General features: G+C 41.4%; 1 protein-coding gene across 2 annotated transcripts in view; it reads right to left on the bottom strand.

Moving 5' to 3' along the window:
- The window catches only part of MAP3K12 (mitogen-activated protein kinase kinase kinase 12), a 169,623-nt gene that overhangs the window by 80,490 nt on the left and 71,554 nt on the right, over positions 1 to 17,579 (bottom strand). Inside the window, exon 1 of one of the 2 annotated variants that reach the window (XM_089691440.1) lies at positions 629 to 772. The exons of the other annotated variant lie outside the window; for it this stretch is intronic. The gene's annotated coding sequence lies outside the window, so the exon portion shown is untranslated. Of the gene's footprint in view, positions 1 to 628; positions 773 to 17,579 lie in introns of those variants that run through there. 2 annotated transcript variants of the gene reach the window in all.

Genomic DNA, 17,579 nt, shown 5'->3' with positions numbered 1-17,579 from the left:
CTTTCTATCTATGCATATTTATTTCTATCTATCTATCTATCTATCTATCTATCTATTCATACATTTTTCTATATATCCATCTTTCTATCTATGCATATTTATTTCATTGTATCTATCTATTTATCTTTGTATCATCTTATCTATCTATCTATCTATCTATCTATCTATCTATCTATCTATCTATCTATCTATCCTTCTATGCCCCCCAGTCTATCATGCTCTGTTTTCTATACCTGGTGAATGATCTAGGAATTCAGGAAATGGTTAATAGAATAAATACATCTTGTCAGTGTCATTCTACACCATATGATGTGACATATAATAATAATAATAATAATAATACTTGGTGTTGGTGCAGGCTGGAGGATACACAGAAATGTTCTTGTTTTTCTACAAATCCCTGATTGCAGACAAAGTGTCGTCCCTGGGATGTGGTAAGAATGGTAAGAACACAACGTAGACAGTATATAGTGTATACAGGGAATGTCATTGTATAAACAATACTGCTGGGAAGTGATGAGGAGCCATACGGATAACACACACCGCATGGCCGGACCTCGGCTGGGCTATGATGTCATGTCACTGATGTACACCATCATACAATGGTACACACACCGGGGGGACTGACCTGTGTTCCCGGGTAGATGACACATGGGTACCGGTCCCAAGCATTCACCGGCCGGTCACCAGCCGGCACTCAGCCCGATCATCGCTGCATCCCATCCATCACCGGTCCGCTCTGATCTCCGCTTCGCTGACAGTCCCGGCGCTGTCCTCCCCTGCCTTCTGCTGTGTGCCCATAGGAAGCGCTGTGCTGTCTGCCTGGGGGGAGGGGCCCTCCTCTCTGGATGATGATTGGCTCCTCCCTCCACGTGCTACCTAAAGCCTCTTCACACCTGTCCGTGTACTACAACCCCCATCATCCCTCCTCATATATGTACTCATCCCTGATCTGCCTCTTCACACCTGTCCATGTATTACAACTCCCATCATCCCTCCTCGTGTGTGTGTGTACTCATCTCTGATCTGCCTCTTCATACCTGTCCATGTACTACACCCCCATCATCGCTCCTCATGTATGTACTCATCTCTGATCTGCCTCTTCATACCTGTCCATGTACTACACCCCCATCATCGCTCCTCATGTATGTACTCATCTCTGATCTGCCTCTTCATACCTGTCCATATACTACACCCCCATCATCCCTCCTAATGTAGAGTATGCACCCATCTTTGATCTGCCTCTTCACACCTGTCCATGTACTGCACCCCCATCATCCCTCTTGATGTGTATACTCATCTCCGATCTGCCACTTCACACCTGTCCATGTACTACACCCCCATCATCGCTCCTCATGTAGATACTCATCTTTGATCTGCCTCTTCACACCTGTCCACCTACTGCACCCCCATCATCCCTCATGTATATTCTCATCTCTGATCTGCTTCTTCATACCTATCCATGTACTACACCCCCATCATCCCTCCTCATGTAGAGTATGTACTCATCTCTGATCTGCCACTTCATACCTGTCCATGTACTACACCCCCATCATCCCTCCTCATGTAGAATATGTACTCATCTCTGATCTGCCACTTCATACCTGTCCATGTACTACACCCCCATCATCCCTCCTCATGTAGAGTATGTACTCATCTCTGATCTGCCTCTTCACACCTGTCCGTGCACTACACTCCCATCATCGCTCCTCATGTGTATACTCATCTCTGATCTGCCTCTTCACACCTGTCCATGTACTACACCCCCATCGTCCCTCCTCATGTATATACTCACCTCTGACCTGACTCTTCATACATTTCCATGTACTACGCCACCATCATCCCTCTTCATGTATATTTTCATCTCTGATCTGCCACTTCATACCTATCCATGTACTACACCCCATCATCCCTCCTCATGTAGAGTATGTACTCATCTCTGATCTGCCTCTTCACACCTGTTCATGTACTACACCCCAATCATTGCTCCTTATGTGTATACTCATTTCTGATCTGCCTCGTCATACCTGTCCACGTACTGCAGCCCCATCATCCCTCTCCATGTATATTCTCATCTCTGATCTGCCACTTCATACCTATCCATGTACTACACCCTCATCATCCCTCCTCATGTAGAGTATGTACTCATCTCTGATCTGCCTCTTCACACCTGTCCGTGTACTACACCCCCATCATCCCTCTTCATTAATATTCTAATCTCTGATCTGCCTCTTCACACCTGTCCATGTACTACACCCCCATCATCCCTCTTCATGTGTATACTCATCTCTGACCTGCCTGTTCACACCTGTCCATGTACTACACCCCCATCATCCCTCCTCATTAATATTCTAATCTCTGATCTGCCTCTTCATACCTGTCCATGTACTACACCCCCATCATCCCTCCTCATGTAGAGCATGTACACATCTCTGATCTTCCTCTTCACACCTGTCCGTGCACTACAACCCCATCATCACTCCTCATGTGTATACTCATCTCTGACCTGCCTCTTCACACATGTCCATGTACTACGCCCCCATCATCCCTCCTCATGTAGAGTATGTACTCATCTCTGATCTGCCTCTTCACACCTGTCCATGTACTACACCCTCAGCATCCCTCTTGATGTGTATAATCATCTCTGATCTGCCTCTGCACACCTGTCCATGTACTACACCCCAATCATCGCTCCTCATGTGTATACTCATTTCTGATCTGCCTCGTCATACCTGTCCATGTACTACACCCCCATCATCCCTCCTCATTAATATTCTAATCTCTGATCTGCCTCTTCACACCTGTCCAAGTACTACACCCCCAGCATCCCTCTTGATGTGTATAATCATCTCTGATCTGCCTCTTCACACCTGTCCATGTACTACACCCCAATCATCGCTCCTCATGTGTATACTCATCTCTGATCTTCCTCTTCACACCTGTCCATGTACTACACCCCCATCGTCCCTCCTCATGTAGAGTATGTACTCATCTCTGATCTGCCTCTTCACACCTGTCCATGTACTACACCCCCAGCATCCCTCTTGATGTGTATAATCATCTCTGATCTGCCTCTTCACACCTGTCCATGTACTACACCCCAATCATGGCTCCTCATGTGTATACTCATCTCTGATCTTCCTCTTCACACCTGTCCATGTACTACACCCCCATCGTCCCTCCTCATGTATATACTCATCTCTGACCTGCCTCTTCACACATGTCCATGTACTACGCCCCCATCATCCCTCCTCATGTAGAGTATGTACTCATCTCTGATCTGCCTCTTCACACCTGTCCATGTACTACACCCCCAGCATCCCTCTTGATGTGTATAATCATCTCTGATCTGCCTCTTCACACCTGTCCATGTACTACACCCCAATCATCGCTCCTCATGTGTATACTCATTTCTGATCTGCCTCATCATACCTGTCCATGTACTACACCCCCATCATCCCTCCTCATTAATATTCTAATCTCTGATCTGCCTCTTCACACCTGTCCAAGTACTACACCCCCATCATCCCTCCTCATATAGAGTATGTACTCATCTCTGATCTGCCTCTTCATACCTGTCCGTGTACTACACCCCCATCATCCCTCTTCATGTATATTCTCATCTCTGATCTGCCTCTTCATACCTATCCATGTACTACACCCCCATCATCCCTCCTCATGTAGAATATGTACTCATCTCTGATCTGCCTGTTAACACCTGTCCATGTACTACACCCCCATCATCCCTCCTCATGTAGAGTATGTACTCATCTCTGATCTGCCTCTTCACACCTGTCCGTGTACTACACCCCCATCATCCCTCCTCATGTGCATACTCATCTCTGATCTGCCTCTTCACACCTGTCCATGTACTACACCCCATCATCCCTCCTCATGAAGAGTATGTACTCTTCTTCTCTGCTTCTCATTGGGTGTGCCTGTCTCCTATATATTTTTAAGGTGGTCATGCACATTTCGATAAATGATGGATTTCTTTTCCAATCAATATCCCCAAAAATAAATAATTGATCTATAGTTGACATATTATATAAGGAATAGTGGAATTCAATTGATAGTTGGAAGATATAATCATAAGTCATCCACAGGGGCGGACTGACCATGTGGAAACTCGGGACTGCCTGGGGTCAGTAGGGGGCCCCATGAGATGCCCCTAGTACCTTTTTCATAGGCTTTTTTGAGTTTGGGCACGGACACAGGGGTCCCATGATCCCTTATTGCCCGGGCCCCATGAGTTGTCAGTATGCCCCTGGTCATCCATCATTTGTCTATATCCACCAGGCAACTTCATAATGTGATCAACTGAATAGCAATCAAATGTACAGTTGTGTTCAAAAATAATAGCAGTCAGACATCACTAACCTGATCAGTCACTGTTTTTGGTAGAAATTATATTTCTACATGGCAAATAATTTACTAGCAGGTGTAGTAGAGTAATAGAAATCCAACAGACCCAACAGTCATGACATGCATACTGCTGATTCTGTGTAATTGAATCACTAATTGAAAGGGGCATGTTCAAAATAATAGCAGTGTGGAGTTCTATTAGTGAGGTCATTCATTCTTTGGAAAACAGGTGCCAATTATTGCCCTTATTTAAGGAAGGAATGTAGCAAATGTTGTACATGCTGGTTACAGTGTGTTTCTCTCTGAAATTCTGAGGAAAATGGGTCGATCCAGACATTGTTCAGAAGAACAGCGTACCTTGATTAAAAAGTTGATTGGAAAGGGGAAAACATATAAAGAAGTGCAGAAAATGATAGGCTGCTCAGCTAAAATGATCGCAAATGCTTTAAAATGGCAACCAAAACCTGAAAGACGTGGAAGAAAGTGAAAAACTACCATTCGAATGGATAGAAGAATAGCCAAAATGGCAAGGACTCAGCCAACAATCAGCTCCAGGAAGATCAAAGAAGGTCTAAAGTTACCTGTGAGTACTGTTACAATTAGTAGACACCTATGTGAAGCAGGTGTTCACAGGTGCTAGAAGTTGGTTGACTCCATGCAACACAGATGTACAGGAGTTCTCAGAAACAGTGCTTATACAACTAAATATTCATTAAGTGATTCAAAGGAAAGCAAAATCTTTAAACATTTTTCAGTTTATATAGTGAATGTTTGAGTTTTAAAGAAGAATACAAACACTGCTATTTTTTTTGAACAGTCTAATATTCACTTTTCTTCAGTTTTTAGAGGAACAACACAAATTTGATATATTGGCTGGTCTGGTCTATAAACGGATTCTATAACTCTCATTCATACATACTAAGAACAATTTAGAAAGGAGACCTGACCTCTGTCTGGACAGCACTGATTGGCCCTGTGCTGATCACATACATTCTCCCAAGAAAAAAAAAAAACTCTCTAGCAATATACACCAAATCGAGTATGTGCAGAGTGTCCCCAAGGCTCTGTTCTATCAGCAGATGGATTGAGGATAGTAGAAGAAGGGGAGTGTCAGAGAAGACTGGATCAAACAGCTTTTTTACACAATGCTGAGAATTAACCTCTTAGGTTCCACAGTGAGTATAACCATCATGATTTACTGCATATACAGACTGATTTTACTGTTGTGGGTTTAGTAACACTTTAATAGTGTGAACTGGGTGGCAACTAGTAGTCAGGAGCCTAGCATTACCTGCTCAGGGTTCCTATAAGTAATGGTGATATTGATAACAATATGAGTATCAGGACTACCCTCCAAAGCAACATCAATAAAATGACCACAAGTGTAAGGAGCATTCTTCCCACTGACCATCACATTGAAGTATCATGAGTTGCAGTTATAGTAATTTAGCAGGGGTTTCCTGAGACTGGAAAGTTATTTCCATTGCTTCTCTGTGTTGAAAAGGTTGAAAAAGCCAGCTTGAAAGTGTAACTAAAGGCAAAACTTTCTTTTTCATTTTGGAGGGTTAGGACCCCTGTCAGTTTTTTTTCTTTTTGCCATCTGTATCCCCATTGCAAGATGTCCCCTCTATTACCTTTCTGGGAACAACCCAAAATTTGGAGTTTTCTTTTCATTTTACTTTCCATACTAATGGTAAACAGGAGAAATAGGGGGAATCTCCCTAAAAGGGGCAGACAGCAGTACAAACCTAAAAGGCATTCTAATACCTCTCCACACTATCCAAGACTAAAAACTTACTTTACTTTAAGTAAATACAAAATATCTAAATGTCAAATACTGAATGAAATAGTAAAAAAAAATCACACACATATATAAATGCCCCTCTTCCACCAATTAAAAAGACAACATTGTATTTTTTTATTGGTGGAAGAACGGTATTTAAATATGTGTGTCATTCTTTATACTATTTTCATTCAATATTTGACATTTAGAAAGATATTTTGTATTTGCTTAATTTAACTTTGTTGTTTTTGATACCAAATTTGTTTTGTGAAAGCAGCTTCCCTTTGACTGGTATAATAGTCAACTTTTTTCTTTTGTATTAACCACTTGCCTACTGGGCACTTTCACCCCCTTCCTGCCCAGGACAATTTTCAGCTTTCAGAGCTGTCTCACTATGAATGACAATTGCGCGGTCATGCAACACTGTACCCATATGAGATTTTTATCATTTTTTTTTCACACATATAGAGCTTTCTTTTGGTGGTATTTAATTGGCACTTTATTTTTTGCACTATAAACAAAAAAAGAACAAAAAATTTGAAAAAAAAATTTTTTCTTTAATAAATTTTTTTCTATTATAAAATTTTGCAAACAGGTAATTTTCCTCCTTCGCTGATGTGCGTTGATAAGGCTGCACTGATAGGCAGCACTGATGGGCACTGATAGGAGGCACTAATATGCAGAATTGATAGGTGGCACTGATGAGCTGGCACTGATGATGCTGCACTGATAGGCGGCACTGATGGGCACTGATAGGCGGCACTGATGGGCGGCACTGCTGGGCAGCACAGGTGGATGGCCCTGCTAGGCACAGGTAGGTGGCACTGCTGGGCACAGGTGGGTGGCATTGCTGGTCACAGTTGGGTGGCACTGCTAGGCACTGGTGGGCACAGGTGAGTGGCACTGCTGAGCACAGGTGGGTGGCACTGATGGGCACAGGTAGATGGCACTGATGGGCACAGGTAGATGGCATTGCAGGGCACAGGTGGGTGGCACTGATGAGTACAGGTGGGCGGCACTGATGGGCAGAGGTGGGTGGCACAGGTGGGTGGCACTGCTGGGCACCGATCACTTCTCTGACAATTGCTGGTTATCAGCAGTACTTTCCTCACTTTCTGATAGCATGAGGAAAGTGCAGCCGATAACTGGCAACTATATTTACCTGGTGATCTACTGTGTCAATGGACACAGCTGATCACGTGGTAAAAGGCCGCTGTGATTGGCCGTTTACCGTATCACATGACCAGCTGTGTCCACTGGGGGCATGCAGGGGGCATGTTCTGGGACGACGTCCATGGATGTCATCCCAGAACTAGACAGCCGCACTGTAGCCATCTTTCAGCTATAGGTAGGGAAGAAGTTAATACATATGCTGCAGGGACCGCACTGACTTAGTGAGTTGGTATATTTCTACAGTTTGAACCATTTTACCTCTTTATTAGCAAAAAAAACTGACAGGGGTTTAAATTCTTCTCCACTGTATCCATCCCACTGGATATTGCCGGAGATAAAATACCATGTGGTTTCACAAGATAAATACCGTGTATATAAGAAAAATACTGCATGCAGTATTTTAGAAGTGTTTTTAGTGAATGCCAAAAAAAAGTTTGAAAAACGCTGAGCAGTATTTTACCTAATTTCTTAAAGTGGTAGAGACCACTTTTGGGAATGGAGCCCTATATCTTCCAATTGTCTCAAGGCTTTCTGTTGGTATTGTGTAGCACTAAATACTAATTCTGCCCTCCCCCTTGTCAGCCTACTGTATGGCTAGATCATGGTTCTCTCTTAACCTAGAAATGGCTTCATGCTCTTGTTTATTTAAAGTTGATTTATTATAGTTATGTATAGAATTTTCCAAGACATATAATTCTTTTTCCATGATCTGCTGGAAAGCCTCCACTGCTGTGTCCCTCATGTTAATTGGATAAATATATTTATCTTCTTTTGATAAAATGCTTCTAGTGACCTCACAAGCACCTTGTGAGGATTCAGAAAGCAGTTGTTCTAAAACAAGTCTAGCATTTAAGTCCTGAAGCTGAGACATGCTACTGTTGTTGTTGTTTGTCCATCTCCCCAGAGCCACCAGCACACAAAAATTCCCTTTTTGAATATAATATATTGTTTAAGAACATATGCACCTTGCCACCTTTCATTCTTCATTTTGAATCCATTTTGAATCAATTTTGGGTCTTTGTTGTGTTTTGTGTTTTTACACTCATGTGTCTTACCTGACCATCCATATACTATCTTTTTACTTCAGCCATGACTAAGGCCTGATGTTCTGAAATGTGTTGGCTGTTTTTTTTTTTTTACAGCTGTAATACATGTAATTCAATAAAGGAGGACCACAGTTTGAATTAATACCAGATACCAACTTTTCCTCTTGTGCAGAGGTCTCTAAACTTTTCAAACAAAGGGCTAGTTTACAGTTGTTCAGACTTTAGGGGGGCCCAACTGTGGCCAGTGGGGGTAGAAAATGTCCTATGTCTGGCATCAATGAGACTAAACAGTGCCTCAGGGCTGGTTTACACCAAAACACAGTGTGGGAAAGACACATTTTCTATGCATTTCCTGCACTGTGCTCAGAATGCACTAAGTAGATTTCTGCTGTGAGCGCCAATGTTTGTAATGGCACCCCAACCGTGGCCACCTAATTACATGGTACTGCAGTAATGTGCAATTTGATGCAACACATTTTTTTAATTGTAGTAGTAGTGCATGCAGTACTTTTTTCTGCATTCAAGTGTGATTTTCAGCCCATGCAAATTAATGGGCTGCAAAATCGCACAGCATGGGAATGAGCAGGAATTGGCACGCATTTCTGTGAAATGCAGGTGTGAACCATGCCTTCAGGTTTGGTGGTCAGTAGCACCTGTGGTCAGCAAAAGGAAAAATAGTGCCCCGTCATTGGTATTAGTTGAAGGAATAGTACCCCATCATAGGTATTAGTGAAAGGAACAGTACCTCATCATTGGTATTAGTGGGGGGGGGAATAGTGTGTCCCATCATTGGTATTACTCTGAGGCATAGTGCCCCATCATTGGTATTACTAGGAGGAATAGTACCCCATCATTGGTATTAGTGGGGGGGAATAGTGTCCCATCATTGGTATTACTGGGAGGAATAGTACACCATCATTGGTATTAGTGGGGGGGAATAGTGTCCCAGTGCCCCATTATTGGTAATACTGGGAGGAACAGTGCCCCATCAGTGGTATTTGTGGGAGGAATAGTACCCCTTCATTAACGGCAATGGCAGGAATTATGCCCCACTGTTGGTGTGAGTGGGAGGAATAGTGCCTCATATCATTGGGAGGAATAGTTCCCTTATATCAGTGGGAGCAATAGTAGCCCAAGGGCTGGATAAAAGCTTGCTTAGGGCCACAGTTTGGAGACCATTGCTCTTGTGAATAGTGCTGTGGTTGGAATTTAAACCAAAACTCCTAGTGCTGCCAAATGGCTACTTAGACCACTTAGAAACTTTGCTGTCCACACATACAGAGCAATGCAGCTGAAGCAAACATTTAACCCCTTGTTGCATTTGGAGGGAAATACTGCCAATGAATGCAACCTATCCATGTGAATGTGGCTGCCCTGCATTGCAGGCGGATGCGCCATGGTAAGTTGGCCTTTTCAGGGATAAAATAGGCAGTGAGGAAGTATCAAGAGTGGCTAAATTGTTAGCACTTCCATTTGGCAGGACTAGGGTCATCTGTTTGAATCTCAACCATGGCACTACCCACCTGGAGTTTGCATGTTCTCCCTGTTCCCGTGTGGATTTCCTCTCAACTTCCAAAGACATGCTGGTAGGTTAATTGACTCCTGTCTAAATTGGCCCTAGTATGTATGAATGTGAGTTAGGGACCTTAGATGTATGCTCCTTGAGGGTTAGGGACTGACGTGAATTTGCAATATATATATATATATATATATATATATATATATATATATATATATATATATATGTATATATAAAATGCATATATGTAAAGAGCTGTGTAAATTGCCCGAGCTATATAAGTATTTTTAGTAATAATATCACTTCCTCATCACATGTCAAAGGAACTCTAACAAAAAAAGGGTTTCTGCATGTCAGAATGAGCCCTTAGAGTTATTCATAAGATAGACCAAGAATTATTCCTCTCATTCCAGGGTGCATGCCAATACCCAACCTGTGTGCCGTTCATGCTTGTTCATGTGCATAAGTGCATGTGCAAGGCGGGGGCAGATTTAAAAACACAATTTAGATGTTTTTTTTTGTATTTTTATTTTTTTCATTTTTCACTTTATTGCTATCACAAGAGGCTAATGAGTACTTTATAGATGAAACGTACTGTTAATGGAGATATCGGGTTCTTTCAAATTCACAACACATGTTACAATCTGATTGTACAATCTCCTTTAGATCTATCAACAGATATAAAATATAGTTTTTAAATTGATTGGATAGTTTAGCTAGGTGCTTATATTACATAGTTTAGGTAAAGCTGATTGTACAGATTGTAATGTGAGTTTTTTACATGCCACTACTTCCTCTGATATAGTAGTTGCATTAGTGGCAGTAAAAGGGTTAAATTCAATGTGAATGGGCTGCCCCATCCTTCCCAATGGACCAACCCGCTTCTGAACTAAATTTGGCAAATGCAAAGCAAGTGTGCTGGGAAGATGCATCAGGGTGTTATTCACAAGGAAAAACACCATAGTGCAATGCACATTGCCTGACTTAGGCTACGTTCACACTAGCCTTGTTTGCAAGCGGCAGAAAGGCGTTTGGGAAGTGTTTTTACCGCTTCCCAAATGCCTCGAACAATCACCTCAGACCATTGCAGCACATGGTGCTGTTCCAACAGGAGCGGTAGCGGCGCGGCAAAACGGACGCCTCTGGTCGAGCCAGGAGGCGTTGAAGCCTCCTATTCTAGTCTATGGTGCCGCTCTGCAAATGCCCAGCCGGCATTTGCGACGCGGTTGCGGGGCACTTGCGGAGCGGTAGCAACATTCAAACTTCATTATAGGTGTTTGTGGAGCGTTTTTAACGCTCAGCAAATGCCTAGCAACCACCGCTGAACCGCGCATGCGGCATTTGCGGAGCGTTAAAAAACGCTCCGCAAATGCCGGACCAACGCTTGCCGAACGCTATAGGGGCGTTTGGCAACAGTTGGTAAAACAGTCAAGTGTAAACGAGCCCTTACTGTGTGTTAGCATCCTGGTGTAAATGGACCTTAGTCTAGGTTCACACCTATGCATTTTCCATTGCATTTTGCGGAAACGCACAGCAGTCTGTTTAACATGATTTCCTATGGGACAGGTTCACATCTGCGCATTTTCACCCAATGCGCTTTTTGTAAAGGGTCAGGAACTTTAAAAAAAAAAAATTGCGTTTTTGGTTCTATAGACTTCAATGGAGATGCTGCAGAGAAGCATGTAGTGTGTTTTTGATGCATTTTGCATTTTAATCTGCCCAGCAACAAGTAAAAAGAAAAACTAAAATGCAAAGTGCATCACAAACGAGGCAAAAACGCTTCAAAAACACGTGCAAAAATGCAAAACGAACTGCAAAACACACTGCAGGAACGGATCAAATGCAACCTGCATAGGTGTGAACCTAGCCCAAGTATCAGCCCCTTGTAATCCTCTGGACAGCAGAACTCATACTGAGATGGAGGCCAATCAGGTATGCTGCATGCATATGTGCTGAAAAATAACAGGCAGAGAGAGCAAAGAGATAATCTCAGCAGTCTGCAGCGGCTCCTTCACTGTCCAATCACAGAGCAGGGGCAGGAAGGTGACTGTGCTACATAACCTCTGAGATAGTAGAATCAGGCTCCCTGCTTGTGCTGTCTGGCAGGGCTGTGTAAATCTCCAGACTGGATTGTTACCAATACAAACCCTATGGCAGATAAAGCAGTTTTAGCATACACATTTAAACTGTGTATGTAGCTGTTTGCCTGGAGTTAAGTGTTCTAAACAATGTCAGTCACAGTTGTAATACAGAGAACTGCATTTCCACGTTTTATAAATGCCATAAAGAGCGCTGTGCTCTTCCTAAATATGCTCCTTGTTGTAGGCTGGACCACCAGGGACTGAGCAAAAATAAAATGTTTGTGGCCCCCGGGGATGTGCGACACGTAGACAAGCACGTTGTTGATGTTGACTACTAGAAGAGGCTTGGAACTAGACAAACTATTACTGATACACATCAAATAAAATAAAAAATATATCCGCGCTGGCTAGAAAGTGCAAAGCAGCTGACACAAATTGGTAGTATAAAGACCTAATGATAACTATGAATGTGAAGTGCAGTGCTTATACAGTTGAAAATGTAAAACATAATCAATAATATACAGTGTCAAAAATAAATGTCCATGTGAATAAATAATGCAAACCAAATAAAAAATTATTGAAGGTGCTAAATTAATGTCCATCCACCACCATAAAGAGGTGTTCTTGCTTGAAGAAAAAACCCCCAAAACAAACAATTCCACTTTAAATATGCCATCACCGTCTCCCAGTGAATTTCAAACTCACCAAAACTGTTGGCTGCCACTACAACAGCATAAACACCCATATAATCAAATAGGAACACATGTGTCTTGATGTGAAAATCAGTGAATAAATCTCATTCCATCTATCGGGGCTCCAGTAAAATAAAGCTCGCCAGGAGCAAAGAATGTACTTCCAATAGTGTAGTATTTAATGTGTAACAGGTGAAAATAGATACATAAAATCAGAAAAACAAAAACCAAACAATTGCCAGCTTACAGAAACAGCCGCTGCTGTCCCGGGATCGTGCAGCGGTGTGACGTCAGCACTGAAAACTCCTCTCCGACGCATTTCGTCCAATTAGACATTATCATCAGCAGCTGTTTATGTAAGCTGGCAATTGCTTGGTTTTTGGGTTTTTTTTCTGATTTTATGTATCTATTTTCACATTTATTACACATTAAATACTATACTATTGGAAGTACATTCTTTACTTCTGGTGAGCTTTATTTTACTAGAACCCGGGTACATGGAATGAGATTTATTCACTGATTTTCACATGTGTTCCTATTTGATAATATGGGCGTTTATGCTGTTGTAGTTGCAGCCAACAGTTTTGGTGAGCTTGAAATTCACTGGGAGATGGTGATGGCATATTTAAAGTGGAATTGTTTGTTTTGGGGTTTTTTTCTACTGCTTGATTATATGGGCGTGCATGCTGTTGTAAAGGCAGACAACAGTTTTGGTGAGTTTGAAATTCACTGGGAGACGGTGACGGCATATTTAAAGAGCAATTGTTTGGTTTTCTTTTTCAACAAGCAAGAGCACCTCTTTATGGTGGTGGATGGACATTAACACCTTAAATAATTTTTTTATTTGGTTTGAATTATTTATTCACATGGGTATTTATTTTTTTACACTGTATATTATTGATTATGTTTTAAATTTTCAACTGTTTAAACGCTGCACGTTAATATTACTGATATACATAGGGGTAGATTTACTAAAACTGGTGCACTCAGAATCTGGTGCAGCTGTGCATGGTAGCCAATCAGCTTGTTTAGTTAAAGTGTTACTAAACCTAGGACCCTGCATTCACTATATCTGGTCTCCCACAGAAAACAGAACATGGAAATGCAATTATTTTAGTAAATATAAACTGCTAAATACCTTTTCTTTGCAGCAGCTAGAGTAGTCTTGTGACTTCTATTAGTGTTCAGCAGAGCACTGGTTAAAGCTTGTAGGAGGAGTTTTATTTCTGCTCTAGGAGGATGCAGAACCCCTGACCTCTGTTTGGACAGAGCTGATTGGCACTGTGCTGATCACATCTACTCTCCCAAGAAAAAAAACCCAACTGTCTAGCAATACACACCAAACTGAGCACGTGCAGAGTGTCTACAAACAATATGTCTTATCATGAGATAAGAGGGGGGCACTGGAAGATGGGGAGGACCAGAGAAGACAGGATCAAACAGCCTTTTTACATAATGTGGAGGATTAGCCCCTTAGATTCCACAGTGAATATAACAAGCATGCTTCACTGCATATACAGACTAATTTTACTGCTGTTGGTTTAGTAACACTTTGGCAATAAAATCTGGAAGCTGATTAGTTTCTTTACAGAGCTGCACCAGATTTTGCACTCTCCAGTTTTAGTAAATAACCCCCATAGTGTTGGACATACTGGTGTTGATTTGCTAAAGGCAAATAGACTGTGCACTTTACAAAGTGCAGTTGCTCCAGAGCTTAATAAATAAGGTAAACCTTCACTTTGCAAAGAATACCCAATCATGTACAAGAAAAATAAAAAACAGCATTTGTGCTTGCACATGATTGGATAATGTAAGTCAGCTGAGATTCTGCTCATTTACTAAGCTGTGGAGCCGCTGTGCTTTGCAAAGTGCACAGTCTATTTGCCTTTAGTAAATCAACCTCAATGACTACTAAAGCTGGTCATAGATGTATTGAAATTTGCCTGGTTCAACAGGGACCACACAAAATTTCAATCTATGTGTGGCTGCTCCCAATCGACAAAAGTCAATCCAATGATTGACTTCCGCTGAACAGGCTTGTTGGAAAAAAATTTTTAAACTGCAGCTGCAACTGATGAAAAATATATACTCCTAAGCCCTGCGCCCTGTGTGATATGCACTCCTGAGCTCATTCACACCACACAGCGTGTTATTGTGCACATAATGCCACAGACTGCAATTTGTTGGTAAATGCATTGCAATACTTATATTTCTCCTTTTTTATCTTTACACTTCAATGTAATTCTATGCACTGCAGTGCATTACAGCATGTTGGAACATACTATGTAAAAATGTCCTATTATTTTTCAGAGCACACCAACACCGTTTTTGGTGTGATCTGACCTAGGAAATAAGGCAAATTGCTGGACTGCTAAGAGAACTAAGATTTTAGTTATTATTATTATTGTTTTAGTTATTATCTAGATTTTTACAGTCAGGTCTCTAAAATGTCTTGTAACACTTCATACAAGGGCTGGGTACTGTCATGCACAGCGCAGCATCCTTATCATCAAAGATTAATCAGGTGGAAGCTTTAGAAAGTCAAAAGTAAATGGAGCACACTGAAAAAGCAAAGAAGACAAAAAAGTCAAGTTCAACATAAAGTCACTGATATTTAAAAAAAATGTTTTCTTTTTTTCAAGAGATCTCAGTTAGCCTGTACAATGCAAAAAAGTTAACTATAACACACATACAGTGGGGATCGAAAGTTTGGGCACCCCAGCTAAAAATTTGTATTAATGTGCATAAAGAAGCCAAGGAAAGATGGAAAAATCTCCAAAAGGCATCAAATTACAGATTAGACATTCTTATAATATGTCAACAAAAGTTAAATTTTATTTCCATCATTTACACTTTCAAAATAACAGAAAACAAAAAAATGGCGTCTGCAAAAGTTTGGGCACCCTGCAGAATTTATAGCATGCACTGCCCCCTTTGCCAAGCTGAGACCTGCCAGTGTCATGGATTGTTTTCAATCATCGTCTGGGAAGACCAGGTGATGTCAATCTCAAAGGTTTTAAATGCCCAGACTCATCTGACCTTGCCCCAACAATCAGCACCATGGGTTCTTCTAAGCAGTTGTCTAGAAAACTGAAACTGAAAATAGTTGACGCTCACAAAGCTGGAGAAGGCTATAAGAAGATAGCAAAGCGTTTTCAGATGTCAATATCCTCTGTTCGGAATGTAATTAAGAAATGGCAGTCATCAGGAACAGTGGAAGTTAAAGCAAGATCTGGAAGACCAAGAAAAATATCAGACAGAACAGCTCGCAGGATTGTGAGAAAAACAATTCAAAACCCACGTTTGACTGCACGATCCCTCCAGAAAGATCTGGCAGACACTGGAGTTGTGGTACACTATTCCACTATAAAGAGATACTTGTACAAATATGGTCTTCATGGAAGAGTCATCAGAAGAAAACCTCTTCTACGTCCTCACCAAAAAAAATCATCATTTGAACTTTGCAAATGAGCATATAGACAAGCCTGATGCATTTTGGAAACAAGTTCTGTGGACCGATGAGGTTAAAATTGAACTTTTTGGCCGGAATGAGCAAAGGTACGTTTGGAGAAGAAGGGGCACAGAATTTAATGAAAAGAACCTCTGTCCAACTGTTAAGCATGGGGTTGGATCAATCATGCTTTGGGGTTGTGTTGCAGCCAGTGGCACAGGGAACATCTCACGAGTAGAAGGAAAAATAGATTCAATAAAATTTCAGCAAATTTTGGATGGTAACTTGATGCCATCTGTGAAAAAGCTGAAGTTAAAGAGAGGATGGCTTCTACAAATGAATAATGATCCTAAACCCACCTCGAAATCCACGGGGGATTACATCAAGAGGCGTAAACTGAAGGTTTTGCCATGGCCTTCACAATCTCCTGACCTCAACATAATTGAAAATCTATGGATAGACCTTAAAAGAGCAGTCCGTGACAGACAGCCCAGAAATCTCAAAGAACTGGAAGACTTTTGTAAGGAAGAATGGGCAAAGATACCTCAAACAAGAATTGAAAGACTCTTGGCTGGCTACAAAAAGCGTTTACAAGCTGTGATACTTGCCAAAGGGGGCAGTACAAGATATTAACTCTGCAGGGTGCCCAAACTTTTGCAGACGCCATTTTTTTGTTTTCTGTTATTTTGAAAGTGTAAATGATGGAAATAAAATCTAACTTTTGTTGACATATAAGAATGTCTAATCTGTAATTTGATGCCTTTTGGAGATTTTTCCATCTTTCCTTGGCTTCTTTATGCACATTAATACAAATTTTTAGCTGGGGTACCCAAACTTTCGATCCCCACTGTATATGTAGAAAAGTATCTATACCTGTATAGAATGAGATAACATGTAAGGTCTATTCACATCATAACCTGCAATGCGGCGATTTACCTCAACGTATGAAAAATCTAAAATATATGTATTTTCCACTGCCAAACTGTGATAAATACACCCTTGACAACGTCAATTGGATGATGAAACGCATTGGGTGGAGCTTCGTCGTGTGACGTCACCACGTTCTGGAGGGACGGTGGCCATTTTTCTGGTTGGAAACTTTGTTCAATGCTGGTAACCATTTATATTGATGTACGTGGAACTTGTATTAAATTATTTCGTTTTAATAGCAAAATACTACACTATGAGTGGTCTTCTTTTCATATTCTTCATCTGATTACTGGATGGGAGTCTTTTTTAAGGCCTTTAAAGATCTTATGAAAGGAAGATTGAATCTTATCCTTGGAAGGATTGTCAGCTTCATCATCTGCACTACTGATCCCTCTTTTGGGCTGCATTTATTGACCGGTGTGTTTTGGTCAGAACATCCGGTAAGGGGTTTATTCATTTGGGTGCCTTGGTGATGGTGGATCGTGCCAAGCTCCTCTTTGTGCAATTTATCCAAACTTTTTTTAAACATTTGGATTTAT

Source organism: Staurois parvus, unplaced genomic scaffold, assembly GCF_062004578.1.
Source record: "Staurois parvus isolate SC_StPar_1 unplaced genomic scaffold, SC_StPar_1.0 ptg000562l, whole genome shotgun sequence".
Classification (NCBI taxonomy): domain Eukaryota; kingdom Metazoa; phylum Chordata; class Amphibia; order Anura; family Ranidae; genus Staurois; species Staurois parvus.
This window is presented reverse-complemented; position numbering and strand designations above follow the sequence as displayed.